Here is a 22,063-nt window from a genome sequence, read left to right as displayed (position 1 = left end):
CCCGGGCCGGAGAGGATTCACCTGCTGTCGGCGGCCACCCCAGGCTACCTTCTACTTGGAATAAATGCCGCTCAGCTTTTCTGCCTGCATTCAGTTCCTCTTTCAGAAAAACATTCATGGAACGGAGAAATGGAATTAAAAGTTTCTGGTGCTGCAAAAATTTCAGAAATCCATGGCTGTTTCTCCATAATACACATTTTCTATGAACTTTTTGAAGTCCCCTTATTTAGTATTTCTGACACCCAAACTTAAAACCCACAAATCTGCCAAGCACATATACCCCACTCCCCCATTAGCCATGCCATTACATTATGTGTACAAGGAAGGTAAAGCAGAGAATTTATTCTTTGTCCAGGCAGCTTCATTTAATAAAATCTGGAGTTCCCAAACTGATCTCTACTTCCTAAAAAGAAACTCACCTTAGGATTCCTAGCAGTAGAAAGCTCTTACTAAGAAAATAGGATTTACTTGTTGAAAGTCCTAATTTAGATGCAGAAGTACAGGAAGCTATTCGTGATCAAACAGGGAAACCCCTAAATCAGAGAATGCTCGAACGGAGTTAAAGCACAGCATTGAAATGAGCACCCTGTTCCTTTTCTCTTCATTAAAACTGGCTCAATGTGTCAGTCTCCCAAGGCTCCAGCTACTCCCGGACAATGGGTGGCAAGGTATTAATGAATGAAACTGGCACTCATTCTACTGACCGGGAGCCACCTGGGAAGTGAGTGAACTGGGTCAGTACAAATGGGTCAGGTGCTTCTGCTGAAAACACTAGAAGTCTCGAGCTAAAACCAAGCCAGCGATCTCCGAGCTGATTCGATTTGTACCATATTAATGCGTCCGGTGTGCTGGATTAGGGTAGTGGCAGAACTGTCTTCCAAGAAAAGGCAATGCCTCCCGAGAGCATTTAGGTTTCCTAGTTCTATGAATTTCATCATAGTATCTTCGAATAATCTCTTAAAGAACCACATTTGGTATAGGATCTTAAAAGATACATTTTTCAATACAGAATTCTTAGTACTTTAATTCACAGCAGTTAAGGTTGAACCTAATGGTTCTTTTTTTTTCCTGAAAGGTGTCTTAACAACCTGTGGTGATAGATCAGAGTGGCAATTTCCACAGATAAGCGGTAACTGTATTAAATGTAAAATAATCTTGAACATCCATCTTTATTTTCTTTGGTCAGAAACAAATTATGGTTGAATCTGAAATATCCACTCATGCTCAAATTTACTCAGGATGAGGAATCACATTACTTACTAGAATGCCGAGTTTTAAAGCTTAAATGTAAGTCAAATGTAAACGCAAGTTGAACGCCGGTGTTGCACTGTTTTGCACACGAAACCATAGGTGGGATGGAATGAGCAATGCTTTTTGAAGCAACGTTCAACCTGGCACTGGCAGGACTTTCCTTTGGCATTTAAACAACATCTCAATGATGCTACTACTTGAAAAGGTTACGTGTCACAGCCTGGAGGCAAGATACAAACAGCTATCTTTCATTTCTTCATGGCTGTATCTGCTTTCATCTACGCACAACTGTAATTCGAGCATTTCCCAACAGTTTCCACCGACTCCTGGGCCATGCCAGATGTTCGAGGACTGCTTGAGAGGCTGCCTTTAAGCTCCCTGAAGACTGGAATTCCCAGTAACCCCGAGGTGTATCATCTGAAGTCAAAACAAAGCCTTCCCGACTTGTTCTGCCACACTCTTATCTCTTTGCTTGCCTGACCATGCCTCCCTGAAAGAGATCTTCAGTTTGATCCGAGGTGAAAAGGATGTTTTGAGTTTGGCTGTTTCAGAGAGCTCAAGTCTTTCCAAAGCAGAAGCTTCTTTGAAAGGCAACTAACCCTTACCTTCAGCCTCACACAGTGCTTCCGCCTCTCAGTCATGGCCTGAAAAGACAGGTGTCAGGAGGGATTAGAAGGAGGGCCAACAGTCTCTGTGAAATGTCAGTGGGACCTCAACAGGAGTGTGCGGCTTCTTATGACACAGTGATTCAAAGGGCAACACACAAATCTACAAGCAGGAGGCCTTCATAGCTCTGGAAAAAAACTGTGCTAAGGTTTCACTCTCCCCTGGAAATTCAGATTCATAGTCAAATGCAATAACAATGCACTTATAATATGTAAAGTTCTTCAAACTTTATTAACATGGAAAGTGAGAAAATTTTGTACTAAAACAAAAGCCCCATTGCTTCCTTTACCTGACCTAACCTATTTCATTGGGCTCTTCTTTAAGTCACTCTAAAATTCTGGTCAAATCAAGCCTCACAATATACTTAGCCCGGCATTACTGAATTTCACATTGCCAAGCTTTTCAAAGCTGAAGAGGAGGAGAGAGAAATCCTATCTTTTACTGGTTTCATTTAACTATTGAGGCAGAGAACACAGCTTCCAACATCAAGCTATTTCCTATGTGAGAAATTTTAAGCATTCCAGCTGCATTAAAAATGCCTTGAATTTTAAGTTCTTCAAGTTTATTTTCTTTGGCTGTTCAAGGCTGTTCTTTCAAAAAGATTCAGCCACAGTGAACGATCTTTTGAAATGGTAGACATGTTGAGTGTTTGAAGAAATAATAGGGCTTTGGGTGGACGTTAAATAGCCTGATACTAGCCATCCTTCATCTGAAAACAATGAACACTTCAGTGATTTCACAGTTTGAAGATCTGTCTGTTGCTCTTCCTTTAATATTTTCTCCTTCAGCAAGCTAGGTGCAATCAAATAATTGACTATTTCATGCTCCCAACAAATCTACTTGATATTTGGTGCTATGATCAACCTTGCACCAATTCTCCAAATAGGAGTGTCTGGCCCTCTACTTGCTTCCTCAGTGGTCTGTGGCCACCACTAGTCCCTCTCTGACTGTTCATGAAAGCAACTTGCAAGCCAATACTGGCTATGTCAAGACCCTTCCTCTCCATGCCCAAATTCTCCCTGTCCTTTAGGGTCTGAATCCAGTTATACCCACACCTTATTCCATCATCTTCCCTCCTCGGTTTAACAGACTGTCCACAAGGTAGACTATTAGTGGAAGGTGTTTGGCACATGTTATCTTCAGCTTTGCACTGGTTCCTCTATTGTTGTCTTTGATATCTATTTCCATCACTGTCACATAATTGGTGATGTAGTTATTTTCATGCAGTTACTGACTAGTAATCCTGAAATCCTACCATCTATAGAACAAAACAATCCAATATTCTTTATGGGTTATGGTTATAAAAATGCAAATTAGATGTCTTAGTTAAGGTAAAAATCATTGAACTAGGGACTGCCATCTTAATTTCTGTACATCAGTTCTTTAAAAAAATATAAAAGTATAAGGTGAGAAAATGACTTCCTTGGGTTACAGCCTTGGATTTTGCTAAGAATTAATCATGCAGTTAACCCTGTGAATACTATCTTCAACAGGGTCTTTAAAATGCCCTTTGAATAAAGCTTCCTGTCACGACTTGTGCCTTCAATGGTTTAGTTGACTCTCTTGGCATGCTGAGGAACCAGCGGTCCAGGAACTGCTTTTAATCCTGAGGGTCTTCTCTTGCCTATTTCTCTGCTTTTCTAGGAGCAGTCACAAATGAAGGCTGCAAAATTCAAGAAGTTTGGGTCAGGGAAGGGGTGGTCCCACCTATTCATGTTGCTTATCCTTCCAAATGCCAGGACTTTGCTAAACATTTTCTGTGACACATCTGGAATTTTACACTTTACAAAATGGATTTTCCAAGCTCATAAAGGCCTTTTCCTGACAAATTAGTTTTAACGTTACAAATGCTGTTCTTGACACTATGTTGTTCTCTAGGGTTTGCTCTGAGCTGAGCTTTCCCTTGGTGCATGGCCCCAGACTGACATGTCCTTATAGTGCACATGCCTACTTTTTCTGTTTTATTTCGTTTTTATTTGTGCTTCATACACTGGCTGTCTCAAAAAATGACTTAATACAGTACTTGCTATTAAAAAAGTCTTTGCTCTTTTTCCTTCTGCCATTCAGTTATATCTTCTTGCTGACATCAATGTGTTTCTGGCTTTTCTTGCTGTTTTATTTTACACCCGATTGTTTACATGACAGTCCCAGAGTGGCTCAACTTGTCTTGTTGAGAACAGCACTGATATCACAGAGAATCACTTGTAGCATATTTCGTAGGGTAATAATAATGGCCTCCCCCCCCCTTTTTTTTTTTACCATTTTGAGCTTTTTCCCAGTTATCTCTGGTTCCCAGCTAGCAGATGAATGCCTATTTTTCCCTAAAAATTCGATGTCCAGATAAGTGAGGTTATTTCTGATTCCCAAGAAAATAGAAATGAGATGAAGAACCATTTGAAATGTGCTCTCCAATATGATAGTCACTAGCTGTATACTGCGTATCTATTTAAATGAAGATTAAAAATCTAGATCCTGACTTAGTGATACAAATGGAGCAAAAAACCTCCTCCTATCACAGAAAGTTAGGCTCAATATAACACTTAAAGAATTTGGGGGAATACTCTTCTAAACCTATTAGGTTTAGACCAAACAAGCACAGAAATAAGGAAATGTAAAGACACAATGGACTCCTAAAGACCTTTATTCCACCTGCCCCAAATTCTCACTACCTGATTTTTAAACAATGGCATAAGATAGAATTCAATCTTCATGTGGTATCAGTAACTTTGAAGGCCACACGAGAAAAACCTGCTCACGAGAAAAGTCTGCCAAATGGCAATCACGCTTCAGATGTGACAGTGACTACATGACTCACACCAGGGAGAGGCAGTGATGGTTCAAGTGCAATCCGTCCCTAGCGATGTTCCGATTCCTTTACCCTGGATATCACGATAGCATAAAAACCAAGAACCCAGTTTGAGATGACACACTCAATCCTAACACAGTCTGAAATTGGTCACCTTTTCTGCCCCAAAGGCAGAATACGTTTTTACTGGGAAAAACAGAGACTCAAGTTTTCAGGGAAATAAGTCTTTTGGTTGACAGAGTAACTGTGTCTGCTGTTACCACATGACGATCCTAGTTACCACTTCCAAGTGACTGTCACCAGTCCTTTACCTGTATTTGCTGATGTGAGTCTCAGGACAAACCTGTTAGGAAGGTACTCTAAGGACTCTGATTTTACACAAGGCACAGCAAAGGCGAAAAACAAACACATCAACAGAAAACACTAACCGGGGTGATTCAGCTAATAAGCAACAGAGCCAGAAACGAAAGCCAGGCCAGCTGCCTCCACCCTTTGTTTTCACTGTTTCAATCCATGACACGTCGTGTGGCATACAGGAGCTTTTGAATTTTTAACCAGATGAAAGATTTCCTTTCATTCCAAAGCCCTGTTAAATATCTTTAATATTTCTTCATTGGCTCAGAAAACAGTTCAGCTATTACCAGATTTGATTTTCATTACGAGCAACAATTTTTCACTCAACTAATGATTTGCAAAATAATGGTAACTAAAGAGATTTGGTTAACAAAACACAAATTAGTTTATTAATCTACCCCTGCAGGTAGACACAAAATATAAAAAATAGAAAAGCAGATTGATAGCAATTGTTATAGGGAAGGAATACTCTTTTAAATCACAGCAAATATCTTTTTTTTAATGAAAATAGTACTCTCCAGGAAATCTCAGTTTTTGTTTTTGTTCAACCAGGACCGTAATATTTAATTAACTTCACAGCTGGATCAACACATCTAGGACATTTTATACTCATTTTTCTTTAACATTTTAGTGCAGTATGAATCATCTTTCCCTTTCCAATTCATAGTTTTTTTCTATCAACGCTGATCAACCTACTTGTGTATCTGTACACCTTTGCCAATAACTCTGTCTTGTTTCTATGCTCTTCTTTCAATCTTTAAAAGGTCCCTTCATAGAAAACCAGAGAATACCTGCAAACAAAGCTTTTAAAAATGGGCATCATTTTTGTTTTTAAAAAGTTTGACTTTTATGATTAGGGTGCATTGTCTAGATAAGTGAAGCCATGCAAAGTACTTGTGATTTATTCTTCTTTCTGCCTCTAACCAAGCAGACAGAAAACCATGTCACTTATTCTAAACCATGGATATGTTTCAAAATTATTTATGTGAGAGGCAGAGAAACAAAGGGTGAGGAAAGGGAGAGGGAGAGAAAATGCCAGAGTGTTCCCATCCATTTCTTCAAATGCCCAGAAGGTTGGGCCAAAGCCAGGAACTGGGAACTCAATCCAGGTCTCCCACTTCGTGGTAGATTCAATTGCCTGTGTAATCACCTGCTGCCTCCCAGAGTCTACACAGCAGGAAGCTCGAGTCAGGAGCCAGATACAGGACCTGAGCCCACGCATTCCCATGTGCAGCATGGGTGTTCTAAGTAGATCTTAAATTGCAAGGCTAACTGTGAACCTCTAAACCACATATTGTTCCTTGTTCATGTTTCTGCTTATAGTTCCTGCCCTCTGGGTTCTGCTGTAATGTGGTTGTCACTGCCTAGGCAGTGCCTATAAACTGGCAAAGTCAGTATCAGAAGTTTAGGTCACAAAATCCTGGAGAAAAACAGAACACTCTTTTAAGATAAGCACAGGTACACACATGTTCTTGATATCATACAGGGTGATCATCTGGGAGTAATCAGTGATTCTGGCTTGAAAAATAGTCAAGAATAATCCATCTCCAAGTGTGAAGACATTTAGGAAAATCTCAGCCAACTTATTTCACTTATACTTCCCCTTGTATGCACGGTTAAGTGTAAAACTTGATAAAAACCTGTATCTAAAAGAACTCTATCCATGTTAAAAATAAAAACTCAACGAAAGCACTGTGCCAAGTTTCATTGGCAGTATTTGTAACTTCTTGTTGGTGTCTAAAATAATGGTGCATTTTCCAGAACTACTTCGTTACACTTTATAGAATACTGTGCCACAGTGCCTTAGAGCATTGATCAGCCAAACCTTGAGATCCTCCTTCCTAACATTCATGAAACTTAGATGGAGTTATTTCACTTACTTATTTTTCATTCCATCATCTTCGCAATGAGGAAATAAAGTAAATAACTTGGGGCCAGCATTGCGGTGCAGTGGGTAAAGCTGACACCTGCGATACTGACATCACGTATGGGTGTCAGTTTGAGTCCTGCCTGCTCCCTGCTAATGGCCTGGGAAAGGCAGAAGATGGTCCAAGGTTTTGGGCCCTTGCCAACCATGTGGGAGACCTGGAGGAAGCTCCCTGCTTGGCTGTGTGGCCATCTTTAGAATAAACCTGAGGCTCTCCCTCCTCCCCTAATTCTAACTTTCAAATAAGTAAATCTTTTCTAAAAAAAAAATAAATAAAAGTACCCATCTCTATTTCCGTGAGGATTAGATGCACCAATGCAGGAACAGCACCAGAACTCAATCCCTAATACGCTGTAAGGATTCTAACAGACACTGTCTCCTGTGATTAGGATATGTTTTAATGTGGGCAAGCCACAAAAATCCTTGCATGCTGACTTTTCTCACCTGTCAAGAAAAGTCTGCAATGTTTTTGAGTGGGTGTTTTGCATAAAAATGGGGACACTACTTGGGATGCCTGTATCACATATAGGAGTTCCTACGTTCAAGGCCTGGCTCCAGTTCTGAGGCTGCTTCCTGGTATTGCACACCGGGAGACGCAGCACCTGATGCCACCATATGGGAGATGTGCATCAGATTCCTTGGTTCTGGTTCCCACCTGGTGGTACACTGGCTGATATGGGTGGTGTCTGGGGAGTGATCCAGTGGATACAAAGATTAGTTACTTTGTCTGCCTTTCAAATAAATTATAAAAAAAAAAATAACAATCCTCCTAACCTCATAGGGCTTCTCTGATGTTCAAACACACTAACACCCAGGGAAGCACAAAATGGCAAACTGCTATACAAATATGCTGTTAGCGTTTGTAATTGGAGTAGCAATGGCTGACCTTAACACAGATGCTTCTCTCATGGTCAGAAGCACTTTGTGCTAGAAAGGGCTTCCCATTTGGGTCCTGCAGAGAATGAAAGAAGGGAAAGACTGACGTTAGCTCTGGGAAGAGAAGCTGGGAGGCGATAAACCTCTCTTGTACAAACTTTTTGAAATCGAGTATCAGTACAATGTGTGATGTCAAGACAGGATTTTAGACCAGGCAAGAACCGGCTCTCAATGCAACCACAACCATCAGACCCTGTTTTACCCTTTGGTCTTGATTCCGCCTCCCCAACTTTACCTTCTGTGTATCCCTCATCCCATTTCCTATCCTTTATTCCAAGAGCCCACAATTTTCTCTGCCTTTATTCATCCCAAATACATCCAGGGCTCTTAATGGTGAGAAACACAGCTCCATGTTTCATTTCTCTTCATTTGGGAGAGAAGCTGTGGATGGAAAGAGGTTACACTACTGATCTTGGCACAACTACTCAAATTAGAGTGGTAGAAGCGTTTGCAGCCTTATCTCCTCTCCTACTGGCCATCCTGGCAAATGGTTTCACTCTGGCCCCCTTGAAGTATTTCCTATGTTGAATAGGAGCCATCATGGAAACCTAAAACCTTTACAAATATATTTTTCTTAGCAGATGAGGAACTTTGAAAAATTACAGCATGCCAGACGGGTTTAAACAATTCATCTGGTATGTTGAAGCTAATTAGACATGCAACATAAACACTGCCATGATAAAAATGTACAGAAAAGGCATTTCGCAAACAATGTGACTATAAAACTCTACATCTGATCAAAAATGTTTAAAAAGAAACAAGGCTATGCCAAGATTATTTTCCAAAGGCCATTATTTTTAGTGCAATATCTGCAGAGAGGGCCAACTCACTGAACAGCCTGATGTCAAGGAGTGACTCAAGCTAAACACAGGATGATCAGGTGCTCAGGGGGAGGGCAGCTGGTCTTCACCATGTCTTCTCATCCTGGGCTCCGGTCTTGTGGATTCTGATCACCATGTGGCTTGTTCTGTAGGTGTTTCACTTTTCCTAACTTCTGGGTTTGCTTTCTGGGCACGTCCTATGATCTCGACCGACTTTCCCTTCAGGCTTGTTCTTCATAAGGAAAAGAGGTTAATTTCACATAAATAAGAGAAAATTGGTAGAATTAACAAATATTGCCGATTCTCTTGGGACATATTGGTAAGCTACATGAGGTGGAAGCAGAGATGGTCCAGATGTTCGTCTGAAATTTCTAGATCAAGCAGTTTCTATATGCAAAGATGGGACTGTGGGATATAACTCAGATAGTGCTTTGACCTCACAGAATTTACTACAAGAAAGCCAAGATGCCAGGAGAGTAACTCAAAGTGGCACAACCTTCAGTGTTGACAGTGAGCAGAAAATGCAAATGCTATTCTATTTTCCCCCCAAGTATGACTGCTCTTTCAAAAATTCAAGGAAAATGTGCAGTATTAAAAAAAAAGTACAGACTTAAAATTTTTTGCACCAAAATAAATTGTCTTTCAATTCCATCTTTCCAAGTTATTTTTCTTTAAGTACTCTACTATCAAAGGCTATGTAGGAATTGTAATTCAGGGCAGTGAGAATCTGAAGAAAAACACAGACACGGTCAGGAAGTAATTACTAGGGTATTACGATCCTGGCTACAATTCTTAAAAACAAAAAAAGTAACAGAAACACAACACCACAGTATGCCAATTTTACCGGAGAAGTCGCACACGGATAGCTTTGAACAAGTACACAGATCATCTTCCATGGCCTTCCCAAGTACATTAGCACAAAAGAGGATTGGAAGCAGAGCGGCTGGGACTTCAAGCAGAGTGCTGATAGGGTATCCCAGCAGAGCAAGCCGTGGCTTAGCCTGCTGTGCCCAACTCCAGCACCAGGGTTAAGGATTTTAATACAAATTAAACTGATATTATCAAATTCTTAATATGCTAGTTATATACATATGCTCCAAATTTTGTTTGATAAACATAAGAAACCCTGAAACCATTTCTCCACAAGATATGTTCTAATGCCTTAAAATATATATTGAAGACAAAGAAAAAGTCATCTTTGTTTGAAAACTGAAAATCACAAGTACTAAGAAAGCATCTGACAAAAACTATGGATTGAATTAATCCTCCAGCACAAAACTAGTCTTTTGCTTTAATCGATTATTTCTTTTAAAGTAAAAAAGGCACCTGCTATAATAGTAAAAGGAGAAAAAATATTTATCCAACAGAAAATTCTCATTCACAATTTCTATAGTGAATTAAAATTATGTTTCTAAATATTGCAGCTTCCTCATCTGAGCTTATCTTGGATCTTCTGCCCTGCTCCCCTACGTCTTTTTACTTTTTTGTTCTGTTCCATCACTTTGCCTTCTTCAGCTAATTAAGTAATTTCTTCCCATTTGGCTTCTAATTAACTAATTATCCCTTTGACAGATTCTAATCTGGTACTTGCCCCAACCACTGGGTTTCTATTTTCAATTACCACAATGTTAGATTTTTTTTCTGAAGATCTTCTTAAAAATTTCCTCAAATCCCTAATCCTTTTTTCCTGTGATTAACTTGGAACTCTCTCAGCACATTTTGCTGTTTTTCACTGAGAGGACTGTTCTGAGCATCTGGTTCAATCGGGCCTGTCTCCTGCTTACCATTTATATCATACTCCATGCAAAATTATGTCCCCTGAATGGGTCCTCTGGGGAGCCATTCACATAGACAACATGTAAATGGCCTTGCCCATGACATGGGTTGCAAAAAAGACCACCTCCTGGAACTGCATAGGCCCTGTGTCACAAGATAAAAAATGTTTTAGATATATACTATACATATAACAATATATTAGAAGTTTATATAGGCTTATATCAAGTATAAGCCTAGGCAATCCGTAGCATGTCACAATCTCAGAAGAGATTCTTATTTTCTCATTACACGTGAGACTAGGAAGGTTCAGAAAGGTTCATGCACTTTTGCTGAGTCAGATTACTAATGACTACTCAGCACAGTTAGACTTGGGAGATTCAAAGTGTACACTCTTTGTATCTCCTGATGTTGATGTGGGATAAGGTAGCTAGCTGAGCTGTAGGTCACAAACCACAAGGTCCTGCCCCCATGTAATTCTACCCAATGTCTGTCAGAATGGCCCCTCTCCCAGGATAACTTACTTTCATCTGGGACCTAGGGAATGGGAGCCAACTTTACGCAGGTGTCATGAACCTCCCAGGTGACCACATTACTCATAATAGGAGGTGTTTGCCCTCCCTGCCATTGGAGAGTAAGGAGGCCCTGAGCTGCTCTCTCTGCTTCCCTTCCCCTGACCCCCTCTCTGGCCCACTCCATGCTTCAACTATGCGTGTGTGTGTGTGTGTGTGTGTGTGTGAACTTTACCACTCTGTGCCCTGTATCTGCCCCTGTACTTAGAATGCTTTTCTAGGTAGAAGGCAAAGACCAGGAATAGGAATCCAAATTCCACTTCTCCCACGTCAAGATGAACCCAACTGCTTCAAGTGATTTCTGCTTTCTTGGATGTTCTCATCAGAATAAACCCCTTGCTCAGAAGGGCTAGGGCAGGCAGCAAACACCCAAGGGAGCCAAGCACTTCCATGTGCTCCACAACACCTGGCGGAGGTGACAAGGCCAAAGTGACCATTCAGGTCCCCACAGCAGGCCTAGCCAGAAGCTCTACCAGAATGTGCGAGTTCTTCTCCATATCTGAGAAACTTCATTAGCAGTGCCATTCTTATGTAAATGCACCCAAATGGTGCCTTTTTTTCAACTCCTTTCAGTTTCTGGAAATAAAAGTTAATGACGTTAGTAAAACGCAAAACAGAAATGAACTACTCTTAGTAAAAATATATTTCTAAACTCTTAAATTACACATCATAATTTCTGTCACCGTCTTGCATACAACATGAGAAAGGATCATTTCTACCAGCACCAAGAAACAGACTGACAAATGGAGCACATTTTCAACAGACAGAGCTGGACTTCCTGCCTCCTCTCTCCCAAGCCAGGTCCTGGTGGAGTTTAACCAGTAAGGTACAAGGACCACAACACAGGGATTCAAAAAGAGGCACCTTTGGAGAGTGATAAGGACAATTGGAGAAATTGGAGCACAGGGCTTGGAGGAGTTGCTACAGGAGGAGGCAGTGAGAAGCACCCATGCAAAGCTCAGAAGCAGGAAGGTGCTTTGTTCTAACGTGGGCTGGAGCAAAGCCAAGAGGGAGAGGGTTCTGGAAAAGGCAACAGATGTCTGCTGGGTCAGATCGCATGCCAAGGTTGTGGGTCTGGGATTTATTTTGATGACACAGAGCTGTTGCGTGGTTTTAAGTGGGGAGTGACTGTTTGGTGTGTACCCTGCCGAGACCACCCCACTGCTGTGGGAAGTAGAAGCAGGAACATGAGTTAGGGGTGTCTTCGGAGCCCCGTGAGAGATGGTGATGATCTGATCACTGGCGTGGTAGAGAGGGAGAGAACAGGATGATATGGGGAGTATTTTGGAAGTGCAGCAAGTAGAACTTGATGATGCGTTAGAAATGGGATGTGAAGGAGAGGGAGCATCCAGGACATCTCAGGGGCTGGGTGTTTGGCCTAGTAAGTAAGATGCCTGCATCCCACAGTGGACTACCTGGGTTCAATTCCCAGCTCTGGCTCCAAACTCCAGCTTCCTGCTAAACACATACCCTGGGAAGCAGCAGGTCCATGCCACCCACATGGGATTGAATTCCTGGCTTTGGCCAAGCTTAACCACAGCTGTGGCAGTCATATGGGGAGGGAACCAGTGGATGGGAATGTGTTCTTTCAAGTTTAACAATTAAAATTTCTTTGGCCCGCGCCGCGGCTCACTAGGCTAATCTTCCGCCTTGCGGAACCAGCACACCGGGTTCTAGTACCGGTTGGGGCGCCGGATTCTGTCCCGGTTGCCCTTCTTCCAGGCCAGCTCTCTGCTGTGGCCCGGGAGTGCAGTGGAGGATGGCCCAAGTGCTTGGGCCCTGCACCCCATGGGAGACCAGGAGAAGCACCTGGCTCCTGCCACCAGATCAGTGCGGTGCGCCGGCTGCAGCGGCCATTGGAGGGTGAACCAACGGCAAAAGGAAGACCTTTCTCTCTGTCTCTCTCTCTCACTGTCCACTCTGCCTGTCAAAAAAATAAAATAAAAAAATAAATTTCTTTAAAAAAAAAAAAGACTACGGTTTTGCTTTTTTTTGTTGCCTTCAGGACTCAAATGCAAAAGCAGAGCTTGAATTACTGTACTGAGAGATCTTGGCAAGAGGTTGAAAGGGCACCTTCCCGGGAGAGGTACAAGACAAGAAAGATGGAATACGAAGTTACTTTTCCACGGACCAGGGATGTAGTTGGCCTTTCAAGAGACCAAAGTCACCACTCTGACTTTGCTAGGGCTCCAAAGCACTGCATCACCCAGGTGCTCTATCCCCTCCCTGTCCCCACTCCAGATCCACTGAATCAGAACGGCTGTTCCTGTGCACACTAAGGCTTGGCATGCAGGGCCCAGCCACCTTCCAGCTGATTGGAGATGACATCCTTCATTTGATGAAATGCACATAGCACCAAGCTGATTTAGCATTAGTTAACTTGAAAAACAGAGATTGCTTTCAGTGGGACAGCAATGAAAACCTCAAACCCAAACCCTAACCTAGCATCTGAAGGGCTTTCTGTCATCAGCATTCTGTCCCCGTCCAGTGGTCTTAGCTTCCCATATTTGTAATTGCACACAGGAGAATGGAAATCTGCACAAATCTAGTTAGCAGACGTGGGGGGTTTTGTGGTCAGAAAGACTGTTCTCCAGTAATATTTTTAAAGGCAACATTACTTTCTTCAATTATAAATAGAGGTCACAGCAATTTCAGCACAGACCCCTAAATGTTTTATGATGTTTTTAATGAAAAAAAAAAAAAGGCAAAGGAGCCAGCACTTCGATAGATCAGGCACACCGGAGCAGCAGAAATTATACTAATATCTATGTACTCAACGGCATTTGCAATGGGCAGTGCATGGACTGTGGACAGACTCCTGAATCTAGAGCTCACTCCTTCCTTGGGTTGAGGGCAACCTCCCCGAGAAGAGCGCTTCTCCCCATTGAGGTGCCTTTTCCTTAGAAGTCCTCCAAGGACCGAATGCAAAAGCTTTCTGCTTGGAAACCAAATCAAGACGTTTCTCGGAGCAGTGCTGCTGGTATCCCCACATTGACTTGTGCAGAGGGTTATTAATCACAGTTCGGAGAGAATCAAAGTTCAATTTAAGTCAACAAGTATTTATTGAATACCTGCAACACTTGGCCTGAATTATGTGCATAGAGAGCCACACAAAGTTGCTGATTGAGAAGTTTCCACATTGAAAATTTGCAAGACAAAAGGAGTGAACTATAAAACCCAATCATAGAGATTTTATACTTTTTAGTATTGATTGTGTCTTTCCTTCTTGTTTTAAAATATCTAAATCTAGTGATGCTGTTTAAAAGCCCCCTACCTCAGAGAAACACGTTCTACCCAAAGAATTAGACTTTTGTTTGCTACTCTCTGATATAACCCATTACACTTTCCTTTCATAGCACTTCATGCATGTTGTAATTTTATTTTTTGTCTTGATTTGTTTGGGCTCTGTCCTCCCATTAGGATGCTCGTAAGAACAGGGATTGGGCTGATTTTGAATACCATGTGCCTAGTGGAGAATCCTCCCAAACCCAGGCACTCTGATAGGGGATCCCAGCCAGCTGCAGGCCCCTCCAATACCTTTGATACAGCCTCCACTACTAGTGTGATAGACTTGAGTACAGCAAGGAAACAAAGACAATAGGACATATGTCAAGCAAAGAACACTGGGTATAGCTGCTGCCACCAGAAAGTGACTGGACACGATCGATGAGGAGCCCAAGATGATTTGTGAGGAAATGACACATGTATGTAATTATATATACATTCATATATATTTGAGGAAATTGTGGCTAGTGGGGTAGTCTGTATGCCTACTAAAATCTATTCTGTATCTTCTTGGCCAACAACTACCCACTTACATTAGTTTCCAGCCTAACTTGTCATCACCTTTGACCTTTTAACTCTAACAAAAAAACGAATAAAGTGATATCACAGTACCAGGTGGGAACCTTCAAGAGAGTAGACTTGTTCTCGGTTTGTCAGTCTAAGTCTGAGCAACCACACGCCCCCCCCCCCCCCCCCAGTCCAGCTTTCAACACGCATTCTGCATACCAGGACGCCCAAAGGCACAAGTTCCTGAACTTTCCCAGTTTACAGCACCCTTAGCTTGAAGTAATCTTTCCCTAGCACCTGTAGGCCAGAAAAAAACTAATTACTCTGTTTAAAAGTAGTTACTTTCAGAAGACTGAAATACATAGTACATTCTAATTATCTACTAGCCACTTCAAATAAAACAAACATGTATATTGAGAAATACTTTGCTAATAAGATTTATACATCTTGAGCAGCACACAACTTGTCAAATACCTCCACTCTCATTTCCCATTCAACACTGATTATTGCACATTACTTGCTTTTTAAAATCATAACTGCTGAAAAAAAAAAGATTCCCAAAGACAGGACATCATTAAAATAAACACAGTGTGAGGTTTGACACAGAAACTCTTACCTGCATTCTGGGTTTCTTTGTTGTTACAATAGTCATCCTAACTACTATAGTAACTAAATTCTTGGATGACTTCCAAAGAAACAAAAGAAAACTTCATGCCAAATGAGAATGGCATACTAGTACTTCTCTGAGGGCTGAACTAAGTTGTGCTAAAATGAAGAAGAAAACGCAAGGAAGTTACAGCATTCTCCTAGACATAAAGATCCTCTAAAGATAAACATCCTCCAAAGAGTATGATGAACCTCTAAATACTCTGAGTTTTATCATCACTAGTTCTCTTATCAAATGATGATTCTGGATACAGAATGCATTTCATGTCAACTCCTCTTAGGAACAATAAATTCACATTGCCCTGAGAGACGGGGCAGTGACAAACCCAACATCTACTGTCCAAGGTGTTTAAATGAAAGACAGAGTGTTCTCAAGTTTTCTAGGGTGGCATTTTCAGTGTTTTTCCTGACTGGGTTGCTATCTTCCTTTTAGTGTGTAACGTCATATGATTTTAAACTATTAGAAGCTTAACGAAACTCTTAAAGAAAAAAACACTAAGTCAGGAAACTCAAGATTCTGAAAACTGCCAGCAAGGTGAGCAGTCCTCTCTATTGCTTCCTTAATTTAATCTTGGGAGTCTTCAGCCCTATGGGGCCTCCTCTCTCCTCTATAAGCTTAAATTATTCTCCATGACCCAAACATGGCTCACCTGCAAGTTCTCCATTCTCCCCTTAAGGAACTCACCGTCCCTTCACGACTTAGTCCAGTCCAGCTCTCCACTGCAGTCTTCTCCAGCCCCCAGAGTCAGGGCTGCTCCCTCCTTCCAGCTCCCCCAGCATGTTACACACACGCACGCGAATTTGCACAGATGCACTTCTGTGAGCAGTACTTCTTAAAGTATATAACCATGTTTTTGGTTGATGTGCTTATTTAAATCGATTTGGCCAAATGTTATGGTACAGCATCTGATACTAAATATTTTAGGGCTTGTAGGCCAAGACGTGTCTGTAGCAACTATTCAATGCTGCTTAGCCCATGGGAAAGCAGCCAGGGGAAATATTTAAATGAACGGGTATGGCTCATTTTCAGTAAAACTTTGGCTAGGGCTAGATTTGGCCAGAGGCTGATGACTCGAGGAGTCCCGATGTAAATCTTTAAGATACTAAGCCCTACATTGCTAGCAAGTCTCATTAATCTTCAAGGCATTTTCTGGGTTCTCTTCAGTTATTTCCCAAAATTCTGTGGGGACTCTTGAACAGGATCTATTTTGAATGAAAAAGTTTGCCCAGGGCTGGGGTTAACATACAAGGGTACTCTAAGAACTGTGCAGCAATGGGATTACAAAGTAAGCTTACCTTGGTGCAAAATTTCATTCTATGTCTACTATGCATATGTCTAATATGCATTTTCCACTAACTTTTTGTACACCCCTTGTATGCATGGATTTCAGAAAAGGTTTGTACTATCTTTTAAGATTTATTTATTTGAAAGGCAGCATTACAGAGAGACAGAGGCAGAGAGAACCATCTACTGATTCACTCTCCAGCTGAGCTGATCCAAAGCCAGGAGCCAGGAACTTCTTCCAGGTCTCCAACATGGATGGCCACCTTCTATTGCTTTCCCAGGCCTTAGCAGAGAGTTGGCTTAGAAGTGGAGCAGCTGGGACATGAACTGTTGCCCATATGGGATTGTGAGGCTTCACCCACAATGCCACAGTGCTGGCTCCTATACTTATCTTTTAATGCATTTTTTCCATTGACTTTTTGACGTAGCTTCATCTAGTTCACATCAACTATGAAATGACTGAACTTCATGTTCAGGAAATTATACTTGACCGAGTATACAAATACATTTTCTCTGGCCCAGTGTTGGCCTACAAAGCATTTCATATGTTACTGATGGATATTTTTAAATAGAAACATTAAACGTTTTTGAAAAACCATTTTCTTGTTTTTCTTTACCAGTTGAAGACCTGGCCGTCCTCCACCTACTTTCTCTTACGGTGACTGTTCACTGGACCTAAGTAGCAGGTGCCCCTTCTGAAAGGAACACGGAAAGGTGGGTGTAGTGGTGCGAGGGGTTGAACCACCCCTCGGGACACCTGAGCCTTTACTGGAACGCCAGTTTGAGCCCCAGCTACTCTACTTGTGATCCATCTTCGTGTTAATGCAGAAGATGGCTCCAGTGCTTAGGCCTCTAACTCCATGTGGGAGGCCCAGACTACTGGGCTCCTGCCTTCTACCTGGCCCATCAGCAAATGAAAGTATGCTTGCTCTAAGTAACTGAAAATAGACATTAAAAACAAGAGCGCACATGTACTCTTCAGTTTTTTTTTTTTTCCCACAGTCCTCATTACTGTGTCGCATCTGGAACTTTCAGTCCAAATTATCAGCTGTTCTTTATCATCTTACAGATGCTGGGCCTCCTTCTTTACCATACCTGTCTACTTTTGGGTTTACAACCCTTGCTACAAGTATTAAGAATGGCTGTGGAATTTCAGACCAAAGATACCTTTCCATATACCTGCTAGATACCTTTCCATACACCTTATTCATGTCTTGTGTAGTCAGGATTGAGAGAAGCACTCTGTGATCAGCGGCTTTAAAACTTCATGCTGAGAGCAGTCTTGAATTCCCTTTTGCTCCTACAATAATCGAACCCTCCCTTCTTCTCTCCTCCAGCCCTTGTTTGCCTTCTGATTCTCCATAGCTTCATGTGTTATCTCATTTCATGTGTCTACTTATCAGACTCATCTTTTACACACTGTAAACATTGATTTTTTTCAACAGTAAAATACAGGCACTGACTATAAGCACCTATAGCTATATAGTCCATCTGAATGTTTACTGTAGCTATTTGTTGTACTTGAGTGAATGGCCAGGGTTCCCAATATGGAGGCAGTTTCCTCACTACTGGCCAGGCATACTCTCTCTGCTTACTTCCTCACTAGCGGCGCTGGGCTGGGCCGAGTTAGCAGCTGACATTTGTGGGATGGATAGAAATCAGGGCACACTACTCAGCTGAGGCTGGTAACAGTAGCCAGTACTTACTGAGCACTGTCCGTCACCAACACCAATCTGAGATCTCTTACGTATTTTATTTTACTGAATGCTCCCTGTAGAACTTTGGAGTATATACTACTACTACATTCACTTTGTAGTTGAAGAATCTCTGGCACAAAAACTAGTTAATTTGCCAAGACAAAACAGAAGAACAGGGATTTGAACCCAGGAAAATTTATTTCAAAAACATTTTCCCTTACCACTTCCTCTTTAACCTTACCAGCTCACACTCAGTAGATGACCACAGAGCAGAACAAGCCTCCCTTGTACAAGCAAGTTCAAACCCTGGATTCTGTGAGCAATCTTAGAGAGCCAGCAAACTGAAATCCACCGGTAATAATGTCGCATTCCAGAACTAATCATATCCTTGGCCATCTGGTGTAGTAATGAAAAAAATAATAAAGATTTATTGTACCTAGACTTAAATAACCTGGGATATTGGTAACAATTTTGACAGGAACTTTAAACAAATTGCATTTTTATTCAGCCTATACTGCAAATGACACTGCTCAAAGCTCCTTGTTCTCTGGATACTCTGTTTACTGAGATTTTTATTTTTATTTTTTTATGACCAAAGTGGGCATTAGGTTATAGCTGCTTTAAAATTTTTCTGAGATAAAGATTAAAGTTGTGCCTTAAAACAGGGAACTCTGGGAACACTGTTTCCCATTCGTCTGTGTTGTAATGCACCCAAAATGACTTCCTGGGGAGGATCTTGGGATGCCTGGGACCACTCCTGTAACTCATTTCTCAGCAAAACCAGGGTCCTTCAGCTGAGCCTTGTCTCATTGGTAAACACTCCAACTTCCACGTGGTGATGTTAATTCTGTCTCAATTCGGCTGAGAAAGCACTGGCTTAGCATTTCCTGACCAAACAGAGAAACTCTTCTTTGCATACCTGTTGTGAAACAGGACCTTGAACTCATTATTGATCTAGCCGCTATCTTTCAAAACCTTCACTGACGGAAGATGTACATACAGAGTGCCCCAAAGTTACATCTATACATCAGACACGGTGGTCTTTCCTAGTCTGCCATCCAAAAATCAGACAGAATGTATGTATGTCCACGCTATCAAAGTCTAGAGGCCCACAGACATAAGGTAAGGAAAAAATGTTTCATCCTGGTACTGATGGTGGATGAGGAAAAAGTGAAAAATCTAGACCACTTTAGGTCAAAGCTGATGAAAATGCTTGCCTTTCTCAAAGAATTGATTTTTAATTCATTTTGTCTTGGCAGATGCACTGGTCCACACTTAGGGACCGGGCAGCAAGGGCTGATGGACGTTAACACTGCTTACAATGAGGATGTTGCTCAGGACATTAGACAGTGTCGTCTCCAGAGCAACTTATTGGAGAGATTTCTCTTTGGTCTCAATATCAGGCAGGATGAGGCCTCTCCGGGCAACTGGTTTCATTTCACTTATGAACACTATGAATCATGTCTCCCTCTTCCCTTGTGCTGCAGAAAGCATGTCGTCTGGTGTGTGACCCTCCTCTCCACAAGAGGTGGCTCTTCAGTGATGTGTTCCTGCCCCTGTCCCATCTCACCTTTTCCTCATCATTTTCCTTTTCCCACCTACTTCATGTTTTTTTCTTGTTACACTGAACAGGTTTTAATAACACATTGCAGTGAGATTTTCTGAGCCCCAAGCCAGAAGGAAGCCAGTCATTCCTTTAGTGGTTTCCCCCCCCCCCCGCCCCCCCATTGACCTGTTACCCTAACGATCCAATCACAACCACTAAAATCCTGATGGTCATCCTCAACTCTTCCTTCCCACTTACTCCTATGGCTGATTCAGCTTCAAATCCAGCCATTTGTAAGAGGTCACTTTAAGAAGTCCATGGAAAACAGAATTAAAGATGTACCTGGGGGCCAGTGCTTGGCCTAGTGGTTAAGACATCACTCAGTACGCCCTGGGCTCTGTTCTCCATTTCAGCTTTTGACTCATGCGCAGTGTGAGATCACACACTTGTGTCTCTGCCACCCACCTGGACCGAGTTACCGGCTCCTGTCTTTGGCCTGGTCAGTCCTGATTGCTGCACACATCTGGGGAGTAAGCCAGTGGATCTCTCTCTCGGCTTCTCTCTGTTATTCAAATTTTATTTTATTTATTTTTTTTTTTTTTACAGGCAGAGTGGACAGTGAGAGAGAGAGACAGAGAGAAAGGTCTTCCTTTGCCGTTGGTTCACCCTCCAATGGCCCCCGCAGCAGGCGCGCTGTGGCTGGCACACTGCGCTGATCCGATGGCAGGAGCCAGGTACTTCTCCTGGTCTCCCATGGGGTGCAGGGCCCAAGCACTTGGGCCAGCCTCCACTGCACTCCCTGGCCACAGCAGAGAGCTGGCCTGGAAGAGGGGCAACCGGGACAGAATCTGGCGCCTCAACCAGGACTAGAACCCGGTGTGCCAGCGCCTCAAGGCGGAGGATTAGCCTAGTGAGCCGCGGCACCGGCTTACTCAAATAATTTTAAGAGTTTATTTTGATGAACATGTTTAGAAATCCATACACAGTTCAATATACTTCTTTGGTGAACTCTTTCAAGTCCCCTGGCATCTTCCCTGCCGCTGCCTTTGGTGTGGATCATCAGCATCGCCCTGGGCCACTACAGTGACTTGCTTGTTCTCACCCTCTCCCGTGGAATCCACCCGGTATCTATTCTCGGACCTTCAGCCATGCTGGAAACCCTACACTGGCTTCCATTTGGCCTAAGGATATTACTGAAAGTCCCAAGCAGACCTCACACATCCCTGGAAAAATCGAAAATTAGCAAACTGATCTAGTCCTGGGAGGCTGTCTACATTTCCCTTCTTTTGGACATCTGTGCATCACCCCGATTGCCTGTAGCACTCCTAATGCACATCCTTTGCCAGTGTTTACTTAGTTCTCAATTTCGATGTTCCATTTTTTTGGGAGGATTTCCTAGCCTCCAAAGATTCGGCTATACATTCCTGTCAGATGCCTCTAGGAACAGTTATTACTTCAGAAATATCGATTGTTCCACTTCATTATGATTATTTAGTGGATAGTAGGTTTTCCTAAATATGCCATAGGATAGGGAGTACACAGGTTCTGTTCACTGTTTCACAGCCCGTGCTAGGTATGGAGGCTGGCACATCATGGACACTCAGGAAATATTGGTTGATTAAATGAGATAAATCACCCAAAAACCTCAGAAACAGCCAAGAGCCAATACACAATTCCTGGCTGGTATAAATTTGGTAGACCCACACATTTAATGAAAACCTTGAAATAAGTTCTTATTTTTATTAAATTTTTTAACCTAATACTTTCACTTTAAAATAGAAAAAAAGGGCAGGTGAATAAGCTGGTGTTTAAGATCCTAGTTAAGACACCTTCATCCCCTATCAGAACACCTGGGTGTGATACTTGGCTCTGGCTCCCAAAGCTTCTGGAAGGTGGTATTGGCTCTAGTTACTGGGTTTCTACCACCCCCATGGGAGACCTGGATTGAATTCCTGGCTCATAGCTTTGGCT

General features: G+C 42.2%; 1 protein-coding gene across 5 annotated transcripts in view; it reads right to left on the bottom strand.

Annotated features, from left to right (window-relative positions):
* The window catches only part of RARB (retinoic acid receptor beta), a 794,145-nt gene that overhangs the window by 473,833 nt on the left and 298,249 nt on the right, over positions 1–22,063 (bottom strand). Inside the window, exon 4 of one of the 5 annotated variants that reach the window (XR_016233336.1) lies at positions 3,561–3,580. The exons of 3 other annotated variants lie outside the window; for them this stretch is intronic. The gene's annotated coding sequence lies outside the window, so the exon portion shown is untranslated. Of the gene's footprint in view, positions 1–3,560; positions 3,581–8,576; positions 8,994–22,063 lie in introns of those variants that run through there. One more of the 5 variants, XR_016233332.1, reaches the window with a different exon arrangement.

This window comes from Oryctolagus cuniculus, chromosome 4 (genome assembly GCF_051225735.1).
Source record: "Oryctolagus cuniculus isolate XC-2025 breed Fujian yellow rabbit chromosome 4, ASM5122573v1, whole genome shotgun sequence".
NCBI lineage: Eukaryota > Metazoa > Chordata > Mammalia > Lagomorpha > Leporidae > Oryctolagus > Oryctolagus cuniculus.
The sequence above is the reverse complement of the archived record's forward strand: the minus strand, read 5'-3'. Positions and strand labels throughout refer to the sequence as shown.